General features: G+C 38.4%; 1 protein-coding gene across 10 annotated transcripts in view; it reads left to right on the forward strand.

The window, feature by feature from the left end:
* The first annotated feature begins 9,088 nt into the window (after positions 1-9,088).
* The window catches only part of FER (FER tyrosine kinase), a 364,680-nt gene continuing 349,741 nt past the window's right edge, over positions 9,089-24,027 (forward strand). For 2 of the 10 annotated variants that reach the window (XR_012505568.1, XM_074360446.1), the window contains exons 1-2: positions 9,103-9,217; positions 23,550-23,695. The gene's annotated coding sequence lies outside the window, so the exon portion shown is untranslated. Of the gene's footprint in view, positions 9,222-9,256; positions 9,527-10,899; positions 11,002-23,549; positions 23,696-24,027 lie in introns of those variants that run through there. The other 8 variants (XM_074360439.1, XM_074360440.1, XM_074360438.1 and 5 more) reach the window with 8 other exon arrangements.

The raw sequence follows: 24,027 nt of genomic DNA on the forward strand, positions 1-24,027 counted from the left end.
ATGACATTTTGGAAAAGGCAAAACTATAGCGATGAAGAACAGATCAGGGGTTATGTGGAGGTAGGGTTGACTACAAAGGGGTAACATAAGGAGACTGCGTGTGCGCGCGCAGGAGCTGTTTGGAACTGTTCTGCATACTGACAGTGGTGGCGGTTCGATAGCTATGCAGTGGTCAAAACTCATAGAACGGAACACCAAATTTATATATACCATGTATATAAATTAATAATAATGAAATAATAATAAACGAGATGTGGAGGCAAAAAGCATTCCATTGTTGAAGGGGGATGGGGAGAGGTAACAGTGAGGTAGGAGAGAAGTCTGGATATTTAAAATGCTATAGATCAGTAAAGGTTGAAGTCAAGGTTAAGAAACTAGGTTTACCTCTAAACTAAAGCATTTGAATGTGGGAACATCAAAATTAAAATGACCGTTAGGTGGCTTACTCCACTGACAATGTGTACCTTAGAACCCTAGGGAAGCAGGCAAGGAAACTAATTAAGAACTGAAAAGGGCTCCCTTAAGGGTAAAAAAAAACATATCTGAATAAGAATTTATATATTGAAAATCCATTCATTTACACTACCTTAATTATCATAAGATCCAATGAGATTAGATTATCTTCAATTATTATATATAAAAATGGAGGCTCAGAATGTTTAAGGGATTTGCTTCAGTTCACAGTATACAGCTGTGAAGCTAAGACCTGAATCTTAGCTGTTTTATTCTTTACAGTCTCTTTATTTCCTCACTTTTTGTTCATTTCCTTCCTAGCATTTATCAAATCTATAGATGGTTTATCAATTTGTTTTCTGGCTTATGGTCTGTATCTCCTACCTGACTTCAGGTGAAAAGCCCTGTCCCTGCAATTTCCTGTAGTATCCTCAGAGCTTTTCAGTGTTGGTACATGGTGCTCAACAAATATTTATTGAATGAATAACCATCCAAGTTAGAAAGCAAGTTGTGTCTGGCATTATTCTTTTAAACATTTATGCTGTCTGTAGTGATAGGGACAGGTGTTCCTGTTCCTCATCCTGTTCTTTACCCAGTAGTTCTTAACCCTGGCTGTGCAGCAGATTCACCTAGAGATTTTATTTTATTTTATTTTTTTGATATTTATGTTTATCAAAGCAATGCAAGTGAGATGATAGCACACCGTTTATAATATGAAGGAGCCTCCAGCCTTAAACACTGTTACTCTTCAGTTCCCATCCCCATAGCTGTACTCGATATTTCTCAACACTGATGTTTATCCTTCCTAGCATGAAGCATGCTTTCAACACCCAGTCTCGATTTTTCAGAATTGTGGGGCCAACTGGCATCCTTTAAAGTCCAAGCACCCCCATTCCTGGGCACTCAGATGTCTGCCTGCGATCCCTCAAAAGATAAAGTACATTCTTTACTAGGTGTGTTTCCCCTAACAAGCTAATAGCCCTAGGTAATGCCTAATCTTACAATAGCCCAGGCTGGTTTGTTTCAGCTCTGTCTCCATCTTATTAGAGTCATACATCCCACCACTCCTTCACAGACCCTAAACTTCTTAACTCACCAACAACCAGTCAGGGACTTGTGCACAAGCCTATCAGACACCTTGTGACCCCTTGATACCTGGTGTGACCCTCCCTTATAAAAGACCCCAACAACCAACCCTTGGCACTCACACAGGCACCGCTCATCTGTGTGGCCCACTGTTGTCTATGGCAATAAACTCCTTTACTATTCTCCTCCTTCATCTCTAGTAAATTCTTTTACTGCCTGCACAACACCCCCCAACCCCCGAACCCAATGAGAAGAATTAGCAATTATCTTCTTCCTACTATGGAAGAAGAAGATTTAGCTCTCTTGTACTCACTTATACTTCCACTCAAGAGTTTCCTGCACTCTATTCCTACAATACTGTAGGAATTACAATATTGTAATTTTTTTTTGTTAAATCAACATTCAGTGCTTAGAGTAGGATGATTATGTAATTGTCTTTTCAGTCTGTGTCATATATAAACTGTGACTACATTTTAAATGTAAAATCTTTTTTTAAATAAAATTTTTCCCCCTGTGGCTAATAATTGCTTCATCTCTTAAATGCCTGCTCTTAAGTCATCTCCAAATTGTGTCATAATGCTAATACATCTCTCCAAGTAGTAAAATACATCAGGTAATTCACTGATGCTTTTTTTTTTCCCTTGGAGACATCAGTTCTGGAGACTTCCATTCTCCTGCCTCAGGGTGAACTGGCTGCTTTATAGGCCTCTCATACAGTTATTATCCTGGAAATTTCCTTCACCATCATTCTGGCTATTCCCTTTTCCCTTCTCCAATATTGATCCATGTCTTCATCTCTTTTTTTCAATGCCTCTTTTTGGTGAAAACACTTTCAAATACCTTACTAATAAAAGGTTCCATAGGAAGAAGACTTGCTGAGATCTTGCATGTCTGAGAATACCTTCATTCTGTTCTTAGACTTGTTTGATGATTGGGTTTATAGAAAATTCTAAGTTGTAAATAATCTCCCTTTGGAAACTAAAGTTATTGCTCTATTTTCTTCTAGTTTCCAATATCATTGTTGAAGAGTCGAATACCATTCTCTATTATCATGCCTGATCTGCTGTCTGCAATCTGTTTGTTATTCTACTTGAAGCATTTAGGGAATTTTCTTTATCTCTGTTGTTCTGATATTTTAGGATTAAGTGCCTTTCTGTGAGTCTTTTTCATTTATTTTTCCAGCACTCACTAGATCCATTTCAGTCTGGAAACATACTTCTTTCTGTTCTGGGAAATTGTCTTTCTCTGATGGTTCCACCCCCTCCTCCACCCTCCTCCTTTTCTCTTTTTGGAACTCCTATAGATTAGCTGTGCAATCTCCTGGATTGATGCTAAATTTCCTTTTCTCATACTTTTCAATTGGCATTTTGTTCCTCTTTGAGACTTCTCAACTTCACTTTATCTTCTACCATAAATTTAAAAATTTGCTATATTTTAATTTTCCCAAATCTCATTTTTTTCCTCTGAATATTTCTTTAAAAAATAGCATCCTGCTTTTATTCATGGAATTTCTTTCTTTAATGATGTTGCTCATAGTTCCAAAATTTTCTTCTGTTCTCTGCTTCGGTTTTGTTCATCTCTGTCCCACCTCTCCCCATAATTTTTGTTTGTTTGTTTTGGTGTGTGATTTTCATAACTATGGGTTTCCTCAAAAGTGTGGTAGTCCCCTAATATCTCTTCATATTTAAGAGTGAGAGAAGCTACCTGCATGGCTGGAACTTGTGGATTGGTAGACTTCTTTTTGATGCGATTAGGCAAGGAAACACAATGCTGAAAGATTTTCCCCTCCCCTCCAGTGTCCTTTCCAGTATTTTTCCTTGAGCAAGTCAGTTTCCCTAGAAAGTGTTGACCTTAAAAAGAGCCAGCTATTTTACCAGCAAAATAAGTTTATTTGAAAATAGAGAATTTCAACTTAGGACAAGTAAACTATGGTGAATCACAGGTAAATCTGGAGAACAGAGGAGAGGGGCTTGCTTTTTTAGAGGAAAGGAGGAAACTGGGGAGAGCTTTCATCGGCCGCAGGTACTGGGCAGCTTGTTGCTGGGCCAGAGGGCTGAGGTCTATAGACTGAGGTGAGTTACCCGCGTGTGAACTCCCCCTTCAGAGCTTCCCAATCCCGCTTTAAACGAGGCTTCCTTTATTCTTCTTCGCAAACGGAATCCTCCAGTATCCTCTCTGAGGGATACAACTCTGGAAACCATCATTATAGGAGCTGAGTGGGAGAGGAAGTTTCTCTTACTCCCTTCACCCCAGTGGCAGTAAGACACCTCACCCCTATATTCAGGTATGTCAGTGTCTTCAGGACCAGAGCATGTCTAGTTCACTTTCACCAAGGAGTAAATTTTATCGTCTCTGGACTGAGTTAGGGTGGTGTATCATGTAACTGCTTGGTTGGGGAAGTGATCTGAGAGTCTCCCTACTCCTGTTATACACTGTCAACAAATTCTCTTGTTTTCAGCCTCTCTCTCACCTATGCCCTCAAAGATCCCTGGGCCTTGGATTCCTGGTGATCTGCATATGCATTTACATTATTCCAAGGAGCCTGGGGTAGGAACAGGGCTAAATGCCTGTGTTCCACCCACGTGTTGACTAGATTCATTGTTGTTTTTTTTTTTTTTCCAAACACAGATTTTCTGAACTCTTTCCAGACAGAATCTTTCCAAGTCAGAATCACTGGGGGGTAAAGCTAGAAGTCTGTATTTTTGAAAAGATTCTCAGGTGATTCTGATGATGCTAGTGCATTAACCCACATTTAGAGATTACTCTGGCACTCTCCCATGGCACACATTTGACAGTTATCTTTGAAGGTCCAGTGACCCAGGAATAAGGGAATGAGGAAAAGGACAAGTAACTTCTAAGAAAATGATGACTTAAAAAGGGACAGGTCAGTGATCCAGGGGCATTCTGGAGAGGGCACGTCTTGACTGAGAATGTCGGCAGGAGTATTTCTCCATGGTGAGCAGAAGGTCAGGGAAGCAGGGGACCAGCACCGGAGTGCTAGGGACACAGGCAGTCTCTTGCTGGGTGGGATGGTTGTGAGATGGTGTTAATGGATTTGACATCCAATTTGCAGGCAGATAGAAGTCCTCCTCCTCCAACTCTATTTCATCTTCCTTTCTTCCCTTCTTTCCCTCCTTTATTTTCATTATATAGATTTGTAAAATAAAGAAAGCCACATAGCCATCTTGAAAAATTGAAATTTAGAAAGCCAGAAAAAAAAAGTCCTAAAGAAAATTTCACACAAATGTGATCTCTAGTGACAGTATTCATTCAAGAGGACAATTTTCAAAATCAAAGAAATTTATATTCACTGAAGACAGACACTGAGGTATGTCCAGAATAGATAGGTATGATTTCCAGATTGTATGTCTTATCACTCTTTCTATTTTGGGAGTGGTATGTGCAAGTGGTTCGGTATGAACTGTGGATTACAGAGAGCATAAAGCAAAGGAGCTGGTGGAAGGGAGGAAAAGAAGAGACACAAATTAAGGAAAAGAGGAAAGGATAGATATGGAGGCTGTTGAACTAAGATAGCACGTGGCCAATGTTTCTCTTGAAGCCTATTATGAGACAAAATTATACAGGTAAATGGGGGAGGAGGTTGCAGGATGGAAAGATAGGGTAAAATCATTTTTTTACTAATTGCTTAAAATTTGACATTCATGTTATTGTATTCATTTGTCCAGGTAAGTAATGTTATTAGAATAGTCAAAATTGGTATTTGGTAAAATAAAATATATACAGAAACTTATCTATAGGTAGGCAGTACTGTGGCATTTCTAAAGTCATGGTAGTACCTGGTACAGATCTAAATTTTAACAATAGAAAATGAATCTCTTAAGTCTTATGCTAACAACTTCAACTGAGATACACATCCCTTAGGCTCTTTGTGGGTGTCTAGAATTTTATGAAGCCCATGGATCATCTAGACAGGAAATTATTTTCCTTTATTCTTCCATCCTCTCTCTACATTTACAAGGTGTAAATTTACACAGCATATCTGAAATCAAGTGAAACAAAGTGTCTGCTAAATGTGTTGCAATGCAAAGTGATAGTTTTATCTGAGGGAACACTTTAAACTGGATTTGCTATAATTGTTTTTTTTAGTTTGGAAAATGCAGCATAGATTATTGCCATATTCATTTACTTCAAGTACATTCACTCAAATAGCATTTCTTAGCACAATGCTTGGCATATGGCAAGCAGTTTTTAAGTTTGAGTGAATAGGTGAGAACTGAGAGCACTGTTGAAGAACTGGAAAGATTCTGTTTTCAGAGATGGGAGTTCCTTAAGACTCAAACGCACGCACACAGACACACACACACATACAATGTACATCAAATAGTTCTATTTTCCACACCAGCCGTTTATTTAAACCCACTTTCTGCAAATCTGTAATAACAAATTCACCAACCACATCTTTCCAGATTTAGATTTTCTTTGTATAAAGGTAGAGAAGTCCTAGGGTTCTTGGAAAAAATATGCCAAGTTGAAGCAATCCCAAAAGCTGTATTTTGGCTTTGTCTAACCATTTAATGCATAAACATTGATTTCATTCATATTATCTTGACTTATACCACAACATTTAATAGTCACAGAAAATTAATTTCCTTTCTATTTTAAAAGGTTTATTCATATAGGTTTAGTTTGTTTAGTATAGTTAAAAGTCACTACGAAATATATAGCAAACATTAACTTTATTATAATTTCTGACTCTATTAAAATGTATTTGTAGTTCAGTGATAAGTTCTCACTTAATGTGTGGTAATTTTCAAGAACAAGTTAAAAACTAGACACTAATTTCTTTCCTTAACTTCATAGTCTCAATATTTTGGGCATGGGTATTTTTGGGGAAATACAAGTGAAAACAAAATCTCGTAACCCAGAAATTCTCTCCATAACATTTTTCTTATGATAAACATTAGACCAGAATGTGATGTAAATTACAGGCAATCAACAAAGAGATTGCAGACAGAAAGCAGTCTCACCTTTTTATTCAGCCAAGCAGATACAAGCCATTACATAAGTTTTCAAGATAAACGATTACTAGTCATTAAGGAATAGGCCTTGATAACACTGTACACATAACTCATGTTAAGTTTACTTGATAGTTGGAGTGACCATCAGCTTTAGCTAATTAACTTTATGCACAGAAAATACAAACTTCTCATCTTCATGACAGAAGGTAGTTTTACAACTTGGAGCAATTTGCCCACTGAAGTTAGGCATCTACTCTCCCATAGAAACTGGGAGAGAGGGGTTCTATCTCTCTCTTTCTTTTGTTTGAGGTACAGTTGACATATAATATTACATTAGTGTCAAGTGTACAACGTCATTCCATATTTGTATGTATTTCTAAGTGATCACCACAATAGGTCGTTAACATCTGTCATAATATATAGTTACAAATTTTTTTTCTTGTGATGAGAACTTAAGATCTACTTTCTTAGGACCTTTCAAATATATAATACAGTATTATTAACTACAGTCATCATGCTGTACATTATATTCCCATGACTTATTTAAATGGAAGTATGGAAGTTGTACCCTTTTACCACCTTCACCATTTTACCCACTCCCCACCCCCTGTCTGGCAACTTCCCATCTGTCCTATCTGTCTTTTGTATCTTTGAGCTTTTTTTTTTTAATTCCACATAAAAGGGAAATCATATGGTATTTGTCTTTCTCTGTCTGACTTATTTTACTTGGCATAATGCCCTCAAGGTCCATCCATGTTGTTGGAATGGCAAGATTTCATTCTTTTTTACAGTTGAATAATATTCCATCCTGTATACACATGTATACCACAACACCTTCTTTATCCATTCATGGCTGCTATGTCTCTTGATGTTTGCATTTCAAAGAGATAGAGCTGAGGTCCTTGAAAAAGATATTTTTGGGATGTAAAGCTAACAAAATACTAGCTGACGGAGACCTATCTAAGTCTCCAAATAACTTATACACATTTCAAAGCGATGAGAAAGTACTCAACAATTACAAGTTTTCTAAGGCAAATGCTCTAAGAAAGGAAAATCGCTTCCTCCATCTTCAACTGGGAGAATTCAACTTCTGATTTAAAATTTTTTTCTTTACATTTTGCTTCTAATTGGTTATGTGTAACCTTTGCAGTGTTACTTAACCTTTCTCATCTGTAAAATACAAGGTCTCTTAGGCTTAAAAGAAATCCAAATAAACAATCAAAACCCTCATAACACAATGAAAACAATTTTTTTTTGTCTTTACAGACTGTTTCTTTAAAGAAGGAGACAAGAAAAGTCTCACTTAAAATCTGTTTTTCTATGCGTAGGGCTGTTCACTATAGTAAAATAAGTAACTGTTTAGAAAATAAATTTGTTTATAAAAAATATTCATATTTCGTTGACTCCAGGTAATAAAAAAGTTTTGAATGGGGAAGGTGGAGATAGGGTTGACCTTAGAATTTACTTGTTCCAGCCTAAGAATGTGGTTCAACCAAGGCATTGAACGATAGAATGCCTTAAAAAGTCGGGTACAGAAACACACCCCGAAATAGTGACTAATAACACCTATCATATTGTTACAGATCAGCTAGTTATCTTTGTTTTGCTCATATTACTCATTTTCCACCAAATTCTTTTGGTGAATGACGCTTCAGAAACAGCGCTCACTGGAGGAGCAAACCAACTTCGGTTCTTCACATTCTAGACTCAGCAAGAGGTAAGGACTTACTACGGGGCATTACTCACAGAACCTGCCCTAGGCTTTTTCACAGCACCCATCACAACTTCAGCATTGGTTGTCTAGCCTTTTTTAAAAAAGGGGTCTCAGGCAATAATAAGAGGCAGTTCCCGCCTGTAAGGCAATCAGGGTCCAGTGGAGAAGCTGAAAACTATTCTAAAGGAATCAACGTTACAATAGACGCAGGTAAGAAATACACGAAAAGTGACTGATTTTGAGGGTGAAAAGTTCGTATTTAGGGTCCGCGCTCCAAAGCAGCTTCCGTTCCCGGAGATTTCAGCTCCCGGGAACGCCCAGCACCCCGCGGGCACACTTAACATTTTAATCACGCCTCCGCCCCCACCCTCCGAATTCCTTTCCGGCTGCCGACCCGCTGGGTAGTCCCTTCCAGGCGGCCCCAGCTTATCACCCCCGGCCCGGCCACTTCCCGGCCGCGGCCAGGCGAGCCTCCCAAAGTTTCCTGTGACGCCGCCGTCCGCCTCCTGCCGCATCCTGCCCTCACTCCCACCCCGGCAGCCGTGGACGCCGGCGGGAGAAGAGCGAGTTACAGGGACGAGGAGAGCGGCGCCAGCAGGAGGACCTGGTGACCCCACCCGAACCAGGGAGCCGGCCCACAGGGCGGCGGCCACAGCTCCACTCCTCCCCTCGCCACGCCCGCAGCCCCGGGTCCCTGCATACCCACCCGGCCCGGAGCCCGAGTCCCACCCCTCCGGGTCCCGGGCCAATCGGCCGCGCCCCGCCTCCTGGGAGGTAGTGGAAGAGGGAGTTGGGGGTCGTGAGGCAGCGCCCGCCTTCGGCTGGTGCCCATTGGCTGAGACCTCGAGGGTGCCCGGAGACCGGAGTGCAGCCGGATTGGCCGCGGAGCTTCGTGACAGCGGCGCCCATTGGTTGTGGCGGCCCCCGTGACGCGGGGTGGCGACTGGCTCCCGGGTCTGAGGGGCTCCTGCTTGTCAGGTTCTAGGTAGGTGAGTTTCGGGCCGCCGGCGGCAGGCGCTGTTGCCCGGGGCAACACTGGGGGAGACGGGAAGCGGAGGGAAGGCCAGCGGAGGACGGGGGCAACACTCCCTGCCCGCAGTGGGGCGCCTGGGGCTCAGCCCTGCCTGTGGCGGCTGCGCCGAGGGCTCTTTCTCCGCCCTCAGCCACCTCCTCCCTCCCCTGGCTGCGGGGTCTCCGTCCGTCCTGCGCCCGTGGCGGCGCATTCCTGTTTGGGGCTTGGGCCGGGCTGCCCACCCGGCCCGGCGAGGCCCGCCTCTCCCACCTACCGGGGACGGTAGGTTGAGGGGGCGGGTGCCGGAGCGAGGGAGCGGAGGCGGGCGCGCTGGCCCCGCCCCGTAGCCGGGTCGGGGGCCTGCGGGGTGTGGGGCGGTGCTGCGAGGACTGGGCACCGCCCATCACGGCTGGACCCCCTTCTCTCCCGGGACTCCTCTTGGCGCGGCCCTCGGGCTGGGGCGGCCACCCCCAACTCCAACCCCTAGGTGTTCCCCCAACTCCTTCCTACTGATGGGGCCCTGCGGTCTCTCCACCGGCGCAGTCTGCCCCCAGCTCTTCTCCCTTGTCAACCCCACCACCCCCAACCCCTCTTACATCCCTGCTCCTGTCTTGGCCACGGGTGACCCTTAAGAGACAGATTAAGTGTGAAGCTAGCGCAGCTGGGGCAATTTCTGCTCTGTTCTGTCTTTGCCATTTAGGGTTGAGGAGGTGTTTGGAATCTCCTTTAGCATTAGCTTTCTAGAAAACGCTAATTGAGTTGGTGGTGGTAGGGCGGTAGTCGTGCACAGATTTACTGTGAAGTCGCTTTTTACTTTTTGTGCATTTGTGATTTTGACATATAGTGTTGTACCGTCCAAAATCTAGTAATTTATTACGACTCGTAGACTTTCGTTTCCTTTTGTTTTATGGTTAAAAAGCCTTAATCTTTTTATTTCATAAGAAGCTGCTTATATTCATAGTGGTCTCACTGTCATTTTGGCATAAAGTTCTCTAAAGGTGTAGTGCCATTTTTTTTTTCTATTTCTCCTAATATTTTAAGATAATAAATTTCTCAGTTGAAGTCTCCAATATAAAAGTGCAACAGAAAAATCATTAAGAGTAGACCAAAACTATGTTAGTGATTAAAGGCTAGGAAGGGCTTTTCAGCCTATGGCGTGGGAACAGGATTTTTTAAAAGTGTTGCAAAATATTATTTCACTGTGCAGTGTTGGAATCCTGGTGTATCTACCCGTATGGGCTTTAGGAAGATACATTTGTGAAGAGCCACCCATTTGTCAGTCAATGCAAAGGAAGGCTCATTGTATGTTTTGTGATCCGGAAAGCCTTATCTACTAGTTCTCTTGAGCCAAGGGACCTATTTTCAAAGGTACTGGGAATACACTGAGTACATAGGTATACTTGGAAACTTTTTCTCTAGTTTATTCCACGAAAGACTTTTAGTGAAGATGTGTTTCGCTTCAGCACTGATGGTTGGCAGTATTAAATGTATGCCATGGAAATTGTTAATGCAGCTTCTACACTTATTTCAAAGGTTGATATCAGTAGTTGAAATAATTCAGGCTTTTGGTAGACAGATTCTTTTCGTCTTCAACTCTTACGTGGCTATAACTCTGTTCTGCGAACCTTTCAAATTTGCCGTTTTTTTTCCTCCAGCATTTCACTATGATAAATTTCAAACAATGCAGAAAAGTTGAATTGTGCAGTGAATATTCACCACCTACACAGCAATAACATTTTCAAGACAGCTGTCATATGGTATGTACTAAGGAACAGAGGGACTGAAGTGATCGATTTTGAAAATCAGCATAAATACTTATCATACCAAAATTTTGTAAAGTGCCTATTTCCATTTATAGATGGGAACAGCAGTTATAAAAACTATAGTAATTGAATTTCGTGAGACTATTATAAAGCAGTTCTGTGAGTAGAAGTCATCTTTGTAAGTTAAGGCCCAGATGAGTAAACTGCATCTTTTGGTCTGCAGAAAAAAAAAAAAAAAAGGAACTCTATTGAACTTGTTATACAAATAAAAGTTTTGTTTTAAAATTGGACTCTTGTGTAAATAGATTATAGTTTTGTACTTGATTTTTAAATGAGCATCTTCTTTTGAAGACAGGTCCTAGGGACCTGTCAATTATGCATTGTTTTGGTAACATAATAAATTGGACCAATCTTATGTATGTTGTTTTGGCATAAGAATGTATTTTGTAATGGAAAAAGAAAGCTTACAAATGTGAACTTTTTTTAGTAGAACTATTTCATGGAAATTGAAGTAACCTAGAGAGATTTTAAGTTAATTTTGACAAAACTTAAAACTATCTTGGGTATTGTTTCATTGTTTCATTGTGTTGCTAAAGGAATATTTTAATACAGAACTTCAGTTTATAATAAAAGAATAAGAAATGGATTTAAATTCACAAATGTCTATATTATATTTATAATTTTTCCATACTTAGGAAGTTCCTGCACTCTTCTTTAAGTATGTGAATCTGAATCCTGCTTTTCAGTTTTAGTATACCCTAAATCTGTTTTTCATACTTAACCTCATTTAATAACTAATTTCTTAAATACTATAATTGAGCTATGTCTCAGAATTTATAGACCTTTGGATTGCCTCATTATTATTTTTCCATATCTCATTTGACTTTGGCATGCTTATATATGGTTAATTTATCATACAATTGAGAGATAAAAGGGAACAAACAGGTCATAGTTTTGGAACTTTGGAAAGACTAAGATGTTCAGATATTTTTTTAATCAAAGTTCCAAGTTTCCCCCTCCCGCTGCTTCATTCCCTCTTTCCTTTTTTCTCCCTGTCCTATTTTTACTATAAAAATGAAATGCTTTAAAATTAGTTCAAAAAACTATACAGAAAAAAGCCATCAATAATTCCATGATAGTTACTATTTAGGAAAATAACTAAACTTTTGTTTCTTCTGTAACTCTCTACCAATCATTGCAATTTTATGGTCTTTGCTGCAGTGTGTCAGCACTCGCATCTAAACTTGAAGGAGTTACTGAACTTGAGACTCAGTTACCCTAAATTAGACGAGGGCTCCAAGATCTGGAGGAAAAATGGAAAAGAATAAATAGAGGACAGACTAGAGTCAGAACAAAAGAGTCAAACCAAAGCAATTACCCACTTTTTTAAAAAATATAAATATAGGTCTAATTAACCATCTGAAACTGCTGTAAGACTGACAAAATATGGACCCTCTCAAGGTTTTTCTTTGGAATTCAAAATGTCGAGGTGACATGAAGTTTACTTAGTGCCTTCCTACAGAAATTTTCAGATTTCTCTATTTTGGGGATTGCTTCATATTCAGCTTTTTAAAATTTAATTTCATTCTTGACTTAGGCTTATTTCTTAAATATTCAGATTTATCAGACTGCCTAATTTTTAGTCTATACATCCTCACCACTCACTATAAGCTTAATATTGTCTCTTCCTGGGGGAAAGCTGTGGCTCAGTGGTAGAGTGCCTGCTTAGCATACACAAGGTCTTGGGTTCAATCCCCACTACCTCCATCAAAAACCAAACAAATAAATAAACCTAATTATTCCCCCCCCCAACAAACAAAAAAAATTGTCTCTTCCTTTAGAAGGTTTTAATGAAGAGATTGAAAATTTTAATATATATGCTTCTTGCCAAGTCTCAGGGTGTAGTGACAAGAAGATCCATTTATTTTGGAGCCAGATAATCTGGGTTCCAGTCAAAAGTCAGGATTTTCTTCTTAATGTCTTTAAACCAGAGTTTCCTTATCTGTAAAATGCGGATGGTAAAATTGCCTCACAAGATTGTTATGAAGAAGAAATGAGACAATCTAGGTAAAACTGAATTTAGGAAGTCTGAAGTTAGGAAGTGTTCAACTTCCATATTCAGTTCCTTACATGGTAGCTTTCATTTTATCTCTCCTAGTATTACTGTGTTTATTCTGCCATCCTGAAAGTCCCTAAGTTTTGGATTTAGGAAAATAAAATAATGTACATTAAGTTTACTTCAGTTGAATGACATTTGCATTTGTGCAAACCAAATAATTAGAAATATCTCAGATTAGCTCTTCTTTTATAGTTTTTGGGTTACTGTATCTCGGTAGGGATAATCAGAAATTTACCTTAAATGATTTTTACCTCAAAATATATGCAGTTCATCTGAATTCCTGAATTTTTTTTTCACCTTAGATTATCATCTGTTGTTGGATGGTTTCCCTAAATTCCTTTTCTTTAAACCACAAATATTTGCTTAAAAGTGGTACAGAAAAACTAAATGTTATCTTTCTTAAATCTCTAACTAGTGCTCCCTGCCACCTCAAACTACATTTACTTAATCTGTTTAAAACTTAAACTTTATTTTCAAATGTAATAATATGTAAAACTCTGAATGTTTTCTGTCTCCTACTGATGTAAATAATTTTTTTTAGGGTGCACTATTTTACAGAGACCCAATTTCAAAATGTGTGTTATAAGTATGGGATTCTAATTCTTAAAGAACACACACTTAATAGTTTAAATGTACAGACCAGCCTGTAGTTATTGGGTGAGAAGCAAGCGCTGAACTGAGTAAAGAGGATTTGAACTAAATAGTCCTCATTGTCTCATCTAGCAGTGAAAAGATTTTGTCGTCTAAGTCAGTGATTCTCAATATTATTTCCCACCCAGGTACAAGATATTTACATGTGTGACATATTCTAATGTGTAGTTTTCTAGTGCGCTCTCTCTAATTTCTTTGTATTCTCTCCCACTTTAGGAAGCATATCAGAATACAATGAGAATGACATTATTATAGGAATAAACTTGAATCTACTCTGATTTATTGAGGAAAATTAGTCATTAAAAATGTATATAACTATTATTAGTAACTAACACTTGAGACACACCTCATAGTACTATCATTGAGACCCCATTTATTTCTCCATTTTCCTGAAATGACTGCTTCTTCACTTTTTCTTAACAGTCTTGTAATCCTGCAAAAGAAAAGATTACTAATTGTATATGAAATATGGATAATCAAGTGTTACATTTTTAAAGCTAGAGTAATTAATGATGAACATTTAAGAATATTTGAGTAATAGCATCATGGTTTTTATTATAAAAAAGAAATATTATAATAGAAAAACTGAAAGTAGTTTTCCAGTATAAATTATTTTACTTGCAGAAAAAGTATTTCCTTAGTGGGACAAATGGTTTTAGGAAAAGGGGAAACTCTTAATAGTAGAATATTTGTATTCTGGGTGTGTAGTATATAAAAGTGCTCTTTACATTGGCTCAGTTAGAAAAATTTCTTTAAAATTACATTTCTGTGAATGAGATTTCACTTAAATAGTTTGCCCTACATGGAAGTAGTATATACAACATACAGTTAAAAACTATGTTCATTAGACCCTTGACATTAGCATGTGGTATTTCTTGAAATCTTTGTGGATCTAGGATGCAACTCCCTCCATAAAATACAGTAAGATTTAATTGAAAAATTTAAGTGGTCCCCTCAGACCCTAATGATTCTGTAAACAAGACTGCAGTCATCAAAGTTCTTAAACAAATTTTTGCTTTTAAGACGAAGTCTGGGTGATTTTGCATTACATCATTAGCATACATGCAGAGTTTCTTATTCTTGGCTCTTTTGTCCTGGGGGTTTGTAGAACAAAAGAGTATTTCTGGCTTAATCAGAAGGCCTGCTGCACTGTCATAAAGTTGAAGAGTAAGTCCGTGGTCACAGTAGTGCTGCTTGCCGCTTGCTGCTGTTTCTTGGTAATGTTTGACAGGAGTTGAATGCTTCAGGAGTTTGTGTTCTTTCTGCTCTCTGAATGTCTTCAGCTTGGAAAGATTTCCCAAGCTTTTCTTGTCAGTTGTTTGGACTTTTTTGTTAATTACACAGTTTACAAAGATAAATGCATTTGACCGTTCTATCAATTTTCAGTTTTGGTATTAATTGGGTCAGTAGTCACCCTAGCGGCCACAACTACCTCTTGCTTCGTGAAAATGTTTATACAGTGCTCTGACTTTCTCTTGAATTATATTTTCTTCAGAATCACATGCTTTCTATATACATTCTTATTCAGGTTAACCATCATTGCAACTTTCACAGACGTTTTACAAATTTTGCTTTGATAGGAGCAAATGAAACATTTTTAAGCATCATTTTCTTGTTTCAGTATAGAGTCCGTGGTGTATGGTGGACTTTCTAATGATGCAGATTCAGTTAGTGTCACTTTCATATCCCTTCTGAATTTACTCCAAATTTATATATTCTGGTTAAGTACCATCACTTTGACAGATCTCTTTACTTTCTATGTATTGAATAAATTGGCAATAGTAGAGTAATTAAAAGGAACTAACCAATGCAGTTGTCCCAGATGATTTTTAATGACAACTTGACAGATCACTATCCCAGTTACTTATGAACTATTATGTTTGACAAAGTATAAGGTTCTTCATCTAGATTTGTATATAGTAGAACTTTCTACAAAGTAGGAAGCTTATTTCTTTCTCTTACTGATATTTATGTGTTTGTATATATGCGTGTGTATATATGTGTATAGTATATTGTATTATAATTCCTTATTTCTGCATAGCCCCTTTTTCTTCCCCCCTCAACATTTTAACCTCTCAAAAAGAAACAGTTTCTGTCAGTACAAGTTTTTGTGTAAATTACGTGGATTTAGATATTGTTATGGGTAAGGGGGGTTAATATTTCTTTAGTGCCTACTCAAAGTGCTAGACATTTTTGTACATTTGTTTTGATTTTCATGACAACCATGTAGATTGGATAGCTTGTATTTTCTTTTTGTGATCTGGAACCAGTCTTACATCACATCTTTTTATCCAAGGAGACCTAGCTATAAAGTACACCTAGGATTTGAATTTAGGTCTTTCATGTGCTAAACCTGAAATAAATGAAATAATAACAATCTAAATATAGTGAACCAATAGCAGTCCTGGATTTAATGTCAGTTTCACCTATTTGGGAGTGACTCAGAAAAAGTCCGTGCTGAAATATTTGAAGTTTTGCTGAAATGAATTCCTCTTATTGGAAGTGAGACCCTAAGATATGCATGACCCCAGCTAACTAACTGCCCAGTGTCCACATCTTGTCTTGGCTTTTTTCTCTATTTGAAGTTATCCTATAGAATGACTTTTGCCAAATGATTAAATGTTGTTTCTTTGTAAAAAAACTTTCCTTAAAAAGAAAGCCAGCTGCTAGAAGTAAAGAAAAAGTAGAGGCCTAAGAAAGTGGTAGATCTTAGCCAGAATACAGACATTTTTCAGTAAGTTTAAAAATGGAATGTTGAATCCAGTAAGTCTGGATGTGAATCAATTTACCACACCTTCTAGGGAAACAAAAGTTGACTTGTGAAGCATTGTTATTGAAATATTCCAGCTCTGTTGAAAAATTCTCATAGTTTTTAGATTTCTTGAAAATGTTAGAGATCTTATATTCATAAATTCTATCCCATTTCCCTTTTCTCTCACACTCAACAGTATTTGAAAGAGATTTGACTGTTTATAAATAGCTGCTACTTTCTTGAAGTTAACGTTGTTCTTATAAATATCCTAAAATACTAACATGAACAACAGTATTTTTGCTTATAATGTGGTGTCCTTTTCAGAGTTTCACAACTATAGCAGAATAATAGTCTGTGGTGATGGCCTCTCTCTAAGGTTCTGATGTCTTACTAGTGTTTTGGCGCCTTATTTACCCTGTGGCTGAAACTGGGATTCTAACATCAAAATGCCTTAGCCTAGAGACACTTGCTAGTATATACAGTGAACCCATGGTTTTTGAAAGAGAAGGAAGATGATAAGGAGGTGGACATGTCCTTAAGATAGCTTACATTATAAAAAATAATGCAGAAATGTCCTCCGTTACATAGGAAGCAAGTTGTTGCTGAGACAGAGCAGAAAGCCATAAGATTCTCCCTTTTTTGGTTATTGAACAAATGTTAGTAGAATGCACACTTTGTGTAAGGTCTTACCTTATGGCTCCAGATAATTATAAAGGCTAGAGAAGTTTTGGACTATTTTCTTGAGAGAAAGAGTAAGATATAGTGGAAAGAGCATGAATATTAGAAACAGACCACTTAGGATTGCATTTATGCTACCAGTAATTAGTTGTATGAATTTAGGCAAGTAACTTAATTCTTACAGCTTCAGTTTTTTTTTTTTCCCTTGTTCTGAAGACTAATACCAGTTTTGTCTGGTAACTGGTACTGATACTAGATTTTTTAAAACACCTTTCTGTTGCATTAGATCAAAACCCTACTCTCACTAGCTCAGGGCACCAGAATGAACAGGAATGTACTCTCTTCAGGTACAGATGGATTCAAGGGCTCAAACGATGTGCTCAGCAAACTCAGTGGCTTTCCCTTGTGTCAGATGTGCCTTCAGGTAGGCTTTCTCCATGAGGAGCTCCCTAATGGCTCCAGGTTTATGTTCTTTCAATTTAGCAAGCCCAGTGTGAAAAGAGCTTCTCCTACTCATAGTTTTAGCAAAAGTCCTGGGATTACGTCTCCTTGAATGAATTGGGTCATTTTCCATCCTTGATCATAGGGTCAGGAGGATAGTGTACGATGAGAGGCCAGACTTGAATCAGGTGCTAACTACTGGAATGAGGGATAGGAGGTGTGGTCAGCCATGTGCTCTAAACTATGTGGGTTGAGAGTCAGGCTGGGCAGTTCGCTGAAAGAGAAAGCAGGTATTGTGATCATGGGATGGGGGAGTGGATGCTGGACGAGCATAACCAACAGGTATTCACTGTAATCCTCCCAGTGTGCATCCGTGTCCTCCCTTACATATATACCCTTGAAAAAATGCCCTCACCTGACTTAACATAATCTTTCACTTAAAACTTCCAGTGCATTTACCGCTTGACCCCCAACAGAGGAATACAACTCAAAGACTGGTTTAATTACTGCATTTAACTTTAAGTCTAGGATCCCTGGGTAATTTCTCTCAGTTCTGTTTGACAGGGTCAAGGAACTTAGGGTTAAATGATAAATATAACTAATTTTAATAAAACCAGTGTTCAGTGATAGAAGGAAAATAACATAAGGCCAACAAAAATTCTTAGAGAAGAGAAAAAGGGGAAATAATCCACTGAGATTCTCCAATTCATGATATATTCATATTTCATTGGATAGGGAAGGCGAGGACTCTTTGCCTCAGCAGTGGAGTAAGATTTCTAATTAGCCAGTATGGCTGTCTCTTGTTCTACCACCTGGAAAGATCTTTGTTGTTTTTCCTCCTGGTCACAGCCCAGGGGGGTATGAGAAGGATTCCCTTTCTGAGGACTGCACAGCTTCAACAGCCCGTTTGCTGTTGATGAGGGGTTGGAGTCCAGGGAAACAACTTAAGGGTTGAATAGTAACAAATCTTTGTTGGGAGTTTCTTAGGCAATACAACTTTCTTATAAACTTGGTAAGTTTTTGATTTGTTTGCACTTGATCAACTTCTCCCAAGTGCCGAAGCCCAAATCCTAGTCCTTGAATCAAGGCATTGCCTGGTATGTCTCTAGACAACTTTGCCACCCTGACCAGTGAGTGGTTCTCCAACAGAGGCTTTTTTTTTTTTAAACCTCAAGAATGTTTGACAATGTCTGGAGACTTTATTATTGTTGCAAGGGGGTGTTGTGGGTTGAGTAGGCAGGTGTTACTGGCATATAGTAGGTTGTGCCCAAGGGTTCTGTTAAACATCCTGCAATGCACAGGACAGCCTCCCACAACAAAGAATTTTCCAGTCAAAATGTCAGTAGTACTGAGGTTTGAAAACCAGCAAATCTTAGGCTTCTCAGTCTTCATCTTGGCCTGTCTCTAGGCCCTTCAGAGCAACTTCTTGAGGTAATTGTACAGCCAGTTTATCCCTGCTCCCAGGCTGTAAAGCATGTTTTTTGCTACGATGCTTGGGGAGGAGCCTGGAGCATCAGGCCTTCCCCACCTTTTGTGTAGTTAAAAAGACTCAAATTTTAGTGTAGAGATACCTGATTTTCAGTGATGTAAATTGCAAGATTATCAGCCATATTGGATTGGTAGTGAAAGTCTGAAAAGATTTTCCTCTTATTAAGACTTTGTTCAAAGTGTGCTTCTTTTTTTAAGGACCTTACTGAAGACTGCTACATAGTGGGCAATATACCAACATCCTAACATTTTTACTAAGTACCCAACAGTTTCATCCTTAATAGGCATGTGGTCTGATTTGCAAGAGGTGAAACTTTACAAGATATTTTGCTTATTTAGGATTGCTGACTTCTCATCCTACAGTAGAGGGATACCAAATTCCCTTCATTTTCTGTTACTGATTCAATTAGTTGCACACTTTAGGGATGTCATTTGTAATAGCTGATTTTCCAGAATAAATTTTTGTATTTGTTAGTCTTTTGCATGCCAGTGATAGACATCCAATTAGAAAAATCAGTCCTTCCTGTCTCTGTGATTGGCAACTTCGTTTTTTGTTTATGCTCAGACCCCAAACCTTGAAGTTATCCTTACTCTTTTTCTTTCACTTCCCCTACACAGTCTTTCAGTATATTCTGTTGGCTTCAAAATATATCTGAAATCTGACCAGTTCTCACCATCTCTCTCTAATTGGGTCAGCCTGGTCCAACACCATCTTTTTGCTCCTCTACATAACTCATAGCAAGTCTCCCTGAATACTGGTACTCTCAGAATATTAGCCTCTGCATATTAATGTCATTTTTTTGAAAAGTAGGAGATCACATCACTTCTTTCTCAGAATCTTTCAGTGGTTTCCCATGTAACTCAGAGAACAAGGTCAAGTCCTTTAAATGAGCTAGTTTTGTGGTCCTGCTCTCCTTCTCTCCTGCAGGATCTTTCTGTGAACTCAAATTTTACTGTTGTCTCCGCTCTCTCCATGCAGGCCTCCTTGGTCTTCCTTAAAGAGGTATTTTGTACTTACTGTTCCCCCAGCCTGGGGAGTGCTCTTCTCCAGATATCCATATGACTCGCTTCCTTATCTTCTCTAGGTCCTTCCTCTGTAAGGTCTTTGAGTGCCTAACATAAATCTGAATTCTCCTGCCTCTCCCATGCTTCTTACTACCTTTTCTTGCCATTTTCTTCATTATAGCCCTTATCCTTTTCTTTCTTTTTTTTGTAGCCCTTAGCACCACTTAGCACTGTGTATTTTACTTACTTATTTTGTATTTTGTTTCCTTTCTCAAGAATATAATCTCTGTGAGGGCAGGAATTTTTGTCTGTGTTTGTGTGTGTGTGTGTGTAGGAAAATGTATGACACAAAGCTTAGTAGCCTCTCAGCAAGTATTTGTTGAGTGAATTAATAAATAAGAAAAAATACTTTATTGCCTCATGTAACTTAAGTCTGGAACACTGATGAGACTTATGCATCAAGCAGATCTTCAGGGGTGAGGGGGAAGTGTCTTTAGGTTTATTACCCTAGAATTTAAGTCAATGTAAGTAAAAAATATAAATTAACATAAGACATAAGTTTTTTTAAAACAAGAATATAAATTAATGTTTTCCAGGGAAGGGAAGGAAAGGCCTTTATTTCTCTAAAGGTCCCTGGAGATCTCTGTCTTTAGGGAGACACTATCTAGTTTCTAAGACTGTCTGTTGTGCAAATATACTTGTAGTACCTTTTGTTTAGAAGGCTCTGACTGTGCAGGAACCTGAGAAATCCAGAGAGAATTGTTTCCCAACAGTAATTGTAAATTCCAGCAGCTACATCTGTTCACACCTGAGAGATCTAGAGACAAAATGTTTTCAAAGTTTTCCTTATTTCTCTTTTCATCTCGTTGTGCTGCTTTTCTCTGGGTTGGCTCACTATCAAGTAGCAACCTCAGCTAAACATTCTCTTTCTGATTAGTTCCTGTAAGAATTTTGGGATTGAGCCTTATCTAGACAGTTGGGTCATGTGCCCCTTCCTGAGCTCTGCTTGGGGCAGAGGATATGCTGACTGTCCAGATCTGGACACTTGTTCCATCTGCACCTATTCCAGGAACTTTGTGCTTATTCCAGAACTTGAGAGTGGGAACAATTAATGCTACCCGAACTACAATGGTTGAGAATAAGAGAAGGGTATTTCAATAGAAGAATATTGAGATGCTGCTACCAAAAGAAAGGGAGTGGAAAACAACACAGGTCTATCACTTACCCATACATGCACTTCAGTCTTTTTTTTTTTTCATTTTTAAAGCTTAGAGTCTTATTGTATATGGGCATTCTTGCCTGATCTGTTTTTCACCTAACATCATATCATGAATAAGAAATTTTCTTTGAAAACATGATATTTAATTTAATTTTAATTTTATTTAAAAAAATTTTTTTTGCATACTTCCATGATTTTTATCTTTTGCCCTTCATTAACAGGGACCTTGTTTTACTGCCCTCCCCCAAAAAACCAGAAATGAGAAACAAGAGCCCAGTTTTTTTATTTGATCATTTCTCGCATTTGAAGTATTCCTCCATGACATCCTTGGCCTGAGACTCTTTGCCATAGTCCTTAACCACCACACAGCTGCAACCAACCACTTTACAGGGTTTTCCCTCTCTGTCAATTTTACAGAGGCCTACCCATTCCCCTAGCTTCTTGTTGTCATCAACCTTGATCAGGTTGATTTGGTGCTCAGCACAAAGAGCTTCACCAACTTAACATACATAGGCTCATCACAGCTGGATGCAAGCACACAAAGATGGGCTTGGCGCTTGTCTAAGGCTTTGGCAGCTTCGCGAATTCCACGTGCTAGGCCATCATGGATGAGGGCAGTCTTCAGCATGAAATCCCAGTTGAATAGTTGTCTTTCTTGTTCTTAGTTCTTTGAAAATAACTGTTTCTATATACAGTGAGAGACCAAGATACGGAATTCTAGACAACTCTCAAGTTCCTTTGCTGATAGAAAGGCTAAAATAATTTTAAATTAAACAGATTGTCCAGTAATTTTGGAGTCTGTCTTTGGAGTGGAATTTAATAATGTATATACTGTATTTTAGGTACACATTCACTACATTTTGTTTCTTGAGAATCTTTATAAGTAATACTGTTTACTATAGTCTTGGTGGTTTAATTGAAGATATTCTATTGAAAGCAGTACAAAAGAGAAATCATGATTAAAATTTTCATATTTAACTATCATTTTAAGCCATGAATTTTATTATTTAATGTAACAACTTTTGTCAAAGTCTTACTTTACACCACAGTATGCAAATCAGGGAAAGTCATAATTCACCTTAGAATTTCATCCATTCAGTAGTCATTTCTTTGGTTCCAGTTACTGTGTAGGATGCTGGCTATATTAACATAATAATCCCTGTCCTCAATCATGTCACAGTTTAGCGAAAGAAGAGGGATATAATAATACTTTCATTGTATGTAGATTAGGTTTCCAGCCAAGTTCTAGCATTGAGAATCTTGCCAAATCTGGAAGAGAATAAAAAGCTTGTCTGGGAGCAAAGAAGGAACATTTCTGAAATGGATAAAAAGCTTAGAAAAGTAGGAGACTTGGAAGAAATTCTTGACACACTGTGTTTGATCAGTTTCCTGACCAGAAGGAAAAGAGTAATTTTATTTATTGGTCACATCTATGCAGTGTCCTCTGATTCCTGTGAAAGTCAAGGAAGCAGGGGAAATGACAGGAAACAGAATAGGCAAACAAAAAAAGAGGAGCTTGAAAGAGGAGAGCTGATTATAAACCAAGAAATCAGGATTAGAAGTATGGGGGCATGAGGCAAAAAAATGAGAAACTGTGACAGGCCTGTAAACTGCACATTTTGATATCAACTGTAAAGAAGAGAGCCAGTGACCAAGGAACATCCTAGAAATTATTCTAGCTTCAAGGAGTGAGGGAACAGCCAGTGCAAGAGCCGTGCTTCTGCAAACTAATCCTGCTAGACAGAGAGTGGGTGTTTACCAGAAGAACCTTCCCAAACCTTCCCAGCCTTTGACAAAATCTTTCGTGCAGAGTTAATTATTTCTTTAGGTGGTAATATTTTAACATAGTATATTTAAAGTATTTAAAATTTTGCTTCTGTTGAGCTTCATACTAGAAATTAGTTTCATGCTGTGAAAATGGAGAAGAACATGAATGACCTCTTGGACAGTGAGGAAGTAGGTTAGGGAGAAAATAAAATACAGGACTCATTGGGAAAGTTGTGGGAAGAAAGATGAGCGAGTTAGCAGGGGATGGACAAGTTAGGTAAGTAGAGGATTCTTATTTGAATGTGGTGAAGTGATAAACAGCTGACATTGATTTCCAGTAGGAGCATCCTCTACCCCATGTGTCCATTTTTACCTTTTTCTCAGTAGTGAACAGTTCTGACTCCTTGAATTTCTTCTTGCAGCTTGTGTTTTCTGCCTAGACCTATGATCATTCCTGTGAGACCTCACTGCACGCTTTCTCAAGTGTCTTCCTCATCCCTTACGTGTAATCCTTCAACATGGACCTGCTACTTTAGCTAAGATATGACCAGCAATGAATAGTAGTAAGGTAGGATTACTTTACTCTTCTTAGTAAATTAATAAAAATTATATATATATATATTTTTTTTCTGAAACTGTAAAAAGTTTTGACTTGTCTTAATTTTGTGTGTTCTTTATGTTAGATTATTTTCCTACCTAGGCAGTCTACCTTCATTTTATATTTATGTTATTTATTTTTTGCTTGGCACTTACCTTACTGAATTCTATTCCATTTGTTATGTACTTATTATTTTTTTCAACTAACACTGAAAATCAGCAGAATCCCAATCTGTATGTCTCTTTTCCCACTTGTGCACCTACCAGTCCTGTATTTTCAACTGCCTGGAGCCAAACTCAACA

Source organism: Camelus bactrianus, chromosome 3 (genome assembly GCF_048773025.1).
Source record: "Camelus bactrianus isolate YW-2024 breed Bactrian camel chromosome 3, ASM4877302v1, whole genome shotgun sequence".
Lineage (NCBI taxonomy): Eukaryota > Metazoa > Chordata > Mammalia > Artiodactyla > Camelidae > Camelus > Camelus bactrianus.